This window comes from Rutidosis leptorrhynchoides, chromosome 1 (genome assembly GCF_046630445.1).
Source record: "Rutidosis leptorrhynchoides isolate AG116_Rl617_1_P2 chromosome 1, CSIRO_AGI_Rlap_v1, whole genome shotgun sequence".
Taxonomy (NCBI): domain Eukaryota; kingdom Viridiplantae; phylum Streptophyta; class Magnoliopsida; order Asterales; family Asteraceae; genus Rutidosis; species Rutidosis leptorrhynchoides.
In genome coordinates, this window is record NC_092333.1 from 54,113,094 (window position 1) to 54,120,842 (window position 7,749).

Here is a 7,749-nt window from a genome sequence, read left to right on the forward strand (position 1 = left end):
CTTGTAAGACCCATTTGGGGACTTACAGGGGTGAATTTGGGTTAATTTGATGTAAGGAAACCCAAATGATGTTGATCTAGGGTTTGTTCATGTAAATTGAGATTTGTAAGTGTTAATTGTGTTATTAGTCACTAATATACTTGCAAAATGATGAAAGATTGTTAATGGGTTAAGTTTGACCAAAAACTTGTAAGACTAAATGTTAAAATGGGTCAAATGGGAAATGGTTGGCCTAGTTGGGTGAGATGGGTATGAAATACCCATAAATTGTGTTAGTTGGTGTTAGTAGACTCTAATCACTAGTTTTTAGTAATTTATGACGAGTCATAGCCATTAATGGGCGGTTTTAGTGGATGTAAGTCATTTAATGCATTTAGATCATTAAATGCTAATGAGTTAAGTGTTGGTGGTTAGTCCACTAGATTGTATGTTAATTAAATGCATAATGTGATATGTGCATTACACTGAAGGTCGCGAGCTTGATTTCTAGTTCACTAAAGGCGATAAGGTGAGTGGAATAATTATAGATGTATGTATATGATTTATTTGCTTGTGGGGTATGGGTTAAAGTTCGATGTTGACGATACCATATCCTAGAGTATATTGTTTGATTGTTTAGTTGAGGGTTAAAGTTTGATTGTTTGGTTGATTAACGCTTGAGCTTGACATCCTAACATTAGGAAAGAGACTTTGATTAGAATCTTTGAGTCAAGTTTAGTAAAGCATATGTGTTAAGATTATAAGGCAATCCTAAGTGCTTTAAAGTCTAAGGCATGAAATATTATAGTTTTCTAGATTGCTAAGGCACCCTATCTAGCAAGTAAGGCACACATAAAGATGCAATCCTGGTTCTCTATAACAGCCTGGTTATGCTCTGATACCAATCTATCACACCCCCAATTAGGGCCTGGGTGAATTTGACATTAATATCAAATAAACCAACATATTATAATATACGAGAACAATACTAAATGATAAGAATAAACTTTATTGAGTACGCAGCGGAAAATGAATGTCGTTACAATAATGGAAATTACAATAAAGTAATTGTTTCAAATGCAAGAATAATAAATGCGATATCTCTTGATCCTAAGTCCAAGTAGCATCACATAAGCAGTAAATAAATAAGCTTGATCAATCAGCACCTGAGACAAACATGCTAAAGTGTCAACCAAAAAGGTTGAGTGAAGTTCATAGGTTTAACAAATAAGTTTGACCGTTGTTTTAGACCACAAGATTTAGTTTATAAAGTTGATCTCGCATGGATTAAAAAGTTATGCCAATTTGTGATATTTAGACTAAACGTTCAAAGTTTGCCCCAATGACAAGTTGTGTCTATACTTGTCGTTTTAATTTCATTATTAAGTAATACAATGACTTGGTCAAATATATCGGGGACGTTACTCCCGATAGGCCTACCCCTAATAATTAAGAATGCATTTAACGAGCAACTAAAAATATCACTGTAGGGACTTAGTCGGACATAGCCGGGTATAGCATAGGTTAACAGTTGGTACTTGTGTCTAAATCGTAAAAAGTAAAAATAGCATGTGTCTCACCCAAAAAGTTAAATAAGTTGCTAGCAATAAAGAGTGGGGCTATGAGTTCACCTTAGTAAGTAGGAGAAAGATCATTATTCCTCGGAATAGGAAGTTTGGATGGATGAGCAGAAAGTCAACCTAATGACATTTAAGAGTAGTTAAGTGTTTTGCCCAAATTTAAGTTTAAGTATGCAAGTGTTTTAAGTATAGTTCGTTTTACTAAGTTTCCATTCTTAGTAAGTTTCCACTTTTAGTAAGTTTCCACAGTTCCCACTTTTAGTAATTTAGTGTCTAACACCAGTGAGTTGTCCTTAATAAGTCTACCACCTATTAAGTGTGAAGATAACTAAGTGTATAATTACTATAGTCGAGTTGATATTGTGGACCATACCCAAACATCTATGCTACCGCCGAGTCACTAGAATGACCAACTGTTACCGGTTGGCCCAGGATTTCTTGACCAACATCTAAGTTTGGCATTCGTAATCCACAAGCGTCCCATAGTGGTACCAAGGATCACCCTAGGCCTTAAGTAGCGTTGACGTTCGATTAATCACACGTTATCGTGATTGACTATTATAATCGTATAATATAATATAATAGTATATTATATATGCTAGTAATAATATAAATGTATAAGTGTTATATAATAATATTAGGGTTTTAGTAAATTAATGTAGTAATAATAATTAATGATTAGGGTTAATTAATTAAAGTAATATTTAATAATTAGGGTTTTAATTAATGTATTAGGGTTTTATTAAATTAGGGTTTAATAATTTAGGGTTAGGTTTAATTAGGGTTTTAATATTTAATATGTATATATGTATATATATATCGTGTATATGTATGTATATATATATATATATGTATATATTATTTTGTTTCCATGTATATAAATGTGAGGTACATGTATATATAATTTGTTTCCATTTTTAAACACTAACAAAATCTCTTACTAATCTTTAGGGTTTTTAAGATTTAACAAAAAAAAAAAAATTTATATATTTTCGGCACATGCATATATATGTATATATATATTTCTTTTTATTTTTTTACATATGCACGGTGTATCTATTTATAGCATGTATATATCTTGTTACCATTATTAAACATTAACACAATCTAGGTAAATCATTAGGGTTTTCAAGATCTAAACCTTTCTTCTTCTTCTTTTTTCGTGTGTATGCATGTATATGTATACTTTTATATTTTTTTTACATGCACAATATGTTTATGAATAAGATCAAGAACATGCATATGATTATGAACATAAACATGAATTGAAAGTAAGATTTAAAAGATTTGGATTTAGGGTTTTTACCTTGATGAAGATTAACAAGAAAAAGTTGATGAACACTTGAAGATGAAAATCAAAACCCTTGAAGATCGAAGAACACCTTGAAGATCTTTGAAGAACGCGAAGAACACGATGAACAACTTGAAGATTACTTGAAGATCTTGATGATGTTGATGATTTTCGATGGGGGTGGTGGTGGTTTTCGGTTCTTGGCCGAAAATAGGGAGAGGGAGAGAGATTTGAGAGAGAGATTTGTGAATGTGTTTTGGTACAAGATTAGCTCTAACCTAGGTCTCTATTTATAGGAGGGTTTAGATAATTCTAGAATTAGGGTTTAATTAGAAATTACTTTGGGAACAAGTTAGATTAATGAGGAGGTGATGGGGTTCCTTTGGGCCGAAAATTGAGAGGGCAAAAGGGTAATTTCCCCCTTTAAATTTCGGCTAGGGTTACATGGGATGGTTTGGAACTTTTTCACTTTAGTCCTTGTACTTTAGATTAGCTTAAATAGTTTCTTAATTATCCAAGTTTAATTATTTAAGTGTACAAGGTTTAAGGTTATTTATTTTGTTCACAAAAATTAATAAGCTCATTATTTTTATCTTTTATTAACTTATCGTTTATTACACAAAGTTAATTATTATATTTTATAATTCTTAATGCTTAACAATCGTTAATTAAACTTTAATCGTTAAGTTTAATTATATTGTTGGGCATTTAATATGGAAAAATATAGAATGGAAAAATGAGGGTCGTTATAGTACCTCCCCGTTATTAGAAACTTCGTCCTGAAGTTTTAAGCAGATTCCTCGTTTGCATCAGCAATTGAGAAGAGATGGGGATATTTCCGTATCATGTGGTCTTTGCGTTCCCAGGTATATTCGGGGCCTCTACGCGAATTCCAACGGACTTTAACGATAGGTATGTTACTTTTACGCATTTGTTTGACCTCTCCTTCCATGATTTCTATAGGTTCTTCAACGAAGTGAATTTGCTCATCAATGCGGATATCATCCAAAGGAATAACAAGTGTGTCATCAGCAAGACACCTTTTAAGATTCGAGACATGAAACACATCATATACTTTGCTAAGTTCAGTTGGTAGTTCTAATCGGTACTTCACGGGACCGACTCTTTGAGTGACTGTGAAAGGTTCAACATATCGTGGACTGAGTTTGCTTCATTTACCAAGACGGACAACGCCTTTCCAAGGGGATACTTTCAACATAACTTTATCTCCAACTTGGAATTCTATATCCTTTCGCTTCTTATCGGCATAGCTCTTTTGTCGGCTACGGGCAGTTTCTAATCGTTGCTTAATCTGAACGATTTTTTCAGTAGTTTCATGAATAATTTCAGGACCAGTTAAATGCCTGTCCTCAAGTTCGTCCCAACACAAAGGGGATCTACATTTCCGACCATATAAAGCTTCAAAAGGTGCAGCTTTAATGCTAGAGTGATAACCGTTGTTGTAAGAAAATCCAACTAAAGGTAGGTGTCTATCCCATCCTTTGCTGAAATCGATTACACAAGCACGTAGCATATCTTCCAAGGTTTGAATAGTTCGTTCACTTTGACCATCAGTTTGCGGATGATAGACTGTACTCATGTCGAGTTGAGTTCCAAGAGCAGATTGTAAAGTTTTCCAGAATCGAGAAACGAATCGACCGTCGCGATCAGAAATGATCGAGATAGGAACTCCATGACGCGAGACAATTTCTTTAATGTAAAGCTGTGATAACTTCTCCATCTTGTCAGTTTCGTTGATCGGTATGAAATGTGCAGATTTAGTAAGACGATCAACTATGACCCAAATAGTATCTTTACCGTTCGAAGTCTTAGGCAACTTGGTAACGAAATCCATAGTGATACATTCCCACTTCCACTGCGGGATATCGGGTTGTGTCAACAGACCAGAAGGCTTTTGATGTTCAGCCTTGACCTTCAAACAAGTGAGATACTTACTAACATAGGTAGCAATGTCGGCTTTCATGTTAGGCCACCAGTAGAATTCCTTCACATCGTGATACATTTTTCTGGAACCGGGATGAGTAGAGTACCTAGTCTTATATGCTTCATCTAAGACTAGTTTACGGAGATTATCGAAGTGAGGGACCCAAATTCTGTTACCAAAGTACCGTGTACGATTGGCTTTCACTTGGAGTTGGTTCTCGAAACTGATAGGTCCTTCACCTTCGATAAGTGTTGGTTTAATAGCTTCCAATTGAGCTTCACCGATTCGTGATATAAGATTTGATTTGATTTTCAGGTTTAAAGCACGAACACGTTTAACATCGTCTTTTTGACTAAGAGCATCGGCAACTACATTTGCCTTACCGGGATGATATTTCAGCTCACAGTGATAATCGTTCAATAACTCGAGCCATCAGCTTTGCCTCATATTCAGCTGTTTTTGATCAAAGATGTGTCGAAGACTTTTATGGTCAGTGTACACCGTAAACTTAGTACCATATAGATAATGTCTCCATATCTTTAATGCAAATACCACGGCACCTAACTCAAGGTCATGTGTGGTATAGTTCTCCTCGTATTTCTTCAACTGTCTAGATGCATAGGCAATAACCTTTTCACGTTGCATTAAAACACAACCAAAGCCTTGCTTTGAGGCATCACAGTAAACAACAAAGTCGTCAGTACCTTCAGGTAAAGATAGAATCGGGGTTGTGGTCAATTTCTCCTTCAGAATCTTGAAATCAGATTCCTGTTCTTCGGACCACTCAAACTTCTTCCCTTTGTGAGTTAGCTTCGTAAGGGGTTTAGCAAGAAGAGAAAAATCTTTTATGAACCTTCGATAATAACCGACAAGTCCCAAAAATTGACGAATATGCTTCGCAGTCTTTGGTATCTCCCAGTTCTGAATTGCGGTAATCTTAGCTGGATCGACATGTATTCCTTTACTATCAACAACATGTCCGAGAAATTGTACGGTTTTGAGCCAAAACTCGCACTTAGAAAATTTAGCATAAAGTTGTTCTTTTCGTAAGAGTTCAAGAATCATGCGCAAATGTTGCTCATGTTCTTTCTCACTCTTCGAGTAGATTAAGATGTCGTCAATGAACACAATAACAAATTTGTCAAGATACGGCTTGCAGACACGATTCATAAGATCCATGAATACGGAAGGAGCGTTGGTCAAACCAAAAGGCATGACACAGAATTCATAGTGCCCATAACGAGTGCGAAAAGCAGTCTTAGGAATGTTGGATTCCTTGACTTTGAGTTGGTGATAACCGGACCTCAAATCAATCTTTGAGTAAACACTTGACCCTTGAAGTTGGTCGAATAGATCATCAATACGTGGCAACGGATAACGGTTCTTGATAGTAAGCTTGTTGAGTTCGCGATAATCAATACACATCCTCAACGTACCATCCTTCTTTTTAACGAATAGAATAGGAGCTCCCCATGGGGACGAGCTTGGACGAATGAAACCTTTATCCAATAGTTCTTGGAGTTGGTTAGAAAGTTCCTTCATTTCGAAAGGTGCTAAATGATATGGTGCTTTAGCAATAGGAGCAGCACCGGGAGCTAAATCAATTTGGAATTCAACTTGTCGAGGAGGTGGAAGACCAGAAAGATCTTCAGTAAACACATCGGGAAAGTCTTTAACCACTGGTACATCTTCAATACACTTCTCTTTCGATTCTATCATCTTAACGTGGGCTAGAATAGCTGGATAACCTTTCATAAGGTATTTGTGGGTTTTAATACAGGAGATAATGTTGAGATTAGAACCACTCTTGTCACCTTGAATGACTAGAGTCTCTCCATTTCCCAATGGAATGTTAACGGTTTTATCAAAACACAAGATTGCAGCATGTAATGGACGTAACCAATCCATTCCAACTACGACATCAAAACTTCCGAGCTCGACCGGCAAAAGGTCTATCTTAAATTCTTTGTTGGCTAAGATTAGGTTGCAGTTTTTATAGATTTTATCGACTTTCATGATATTTCCATTGGCTACTTCTACTAATCGTTTAGATTCTAAGGGTTGAGGCTTTTCAGTAAATAGAATACAAAATTCACTAGACACGTAACTTTTGTCGGCACCCGTATCAAATAAAATAGTTGCGTAACAATTATTGACAAGATACGTACCCGTGATGACCTCATCTTCATCTCGGGCTTCAGCAGCAGTAAGAACAAACGCACGCCCATTTGCAGCAGTAGTATTGGCTCCAGTAGCGGGATTATCTTTCTTCTTAGGACAATTTGGACTAATGTGTCTCTTTTCTCCACAAGTGTAACAAGTAGGAGGAGCTTTGACAAGAACAATAGCTTTATCCTTTGGAGGAGTCTTACACGTCTTAGCAACGTGTCCCACTTTCTTACACAATGAACAAGTAGCAGTACACCACCCCGGGTGATGCCTTTCACAACGAATACAAAAAGGATAGGTACCCTTATAATTCGTCCTTGTACTATCCGCCGGCTTCTTACTAACATTCTGAGTCAAACCTTGAGATGGCTCAAACTTCCTTTTACCTTCATTGCTCTTAGTGTCAACCTGTTTATTAGCCGACGCCCTTCTTCTCTTGGCCAACATCAGATTTTATACCATGAGAATCACAGCATCAAGAGTAACCTTCTCGGCAGCAATAACATTCCCCTGAACATCCTCGGGGAGACCTTTAATATACCTTTCAATCCTTCTAGCTTCGGTAGGAAACATCTCAGGACACAAAGTTGAAAGCTCGAGAAAATGATTGGTGTAGCTTTCTATGTCGGTACCCTTCACCTTGAGTTTCCAGAACTCGGCTTCAAGTTTTTGAACTTGACTTCTCGGACAGAATTTATTAACCATCATGCTTTTAAGTTCGTCCCATGGGATTGCATTAGCATTGTTAATTCCCACGGACTTAGCATAAGCAGTCCACCAAGTCA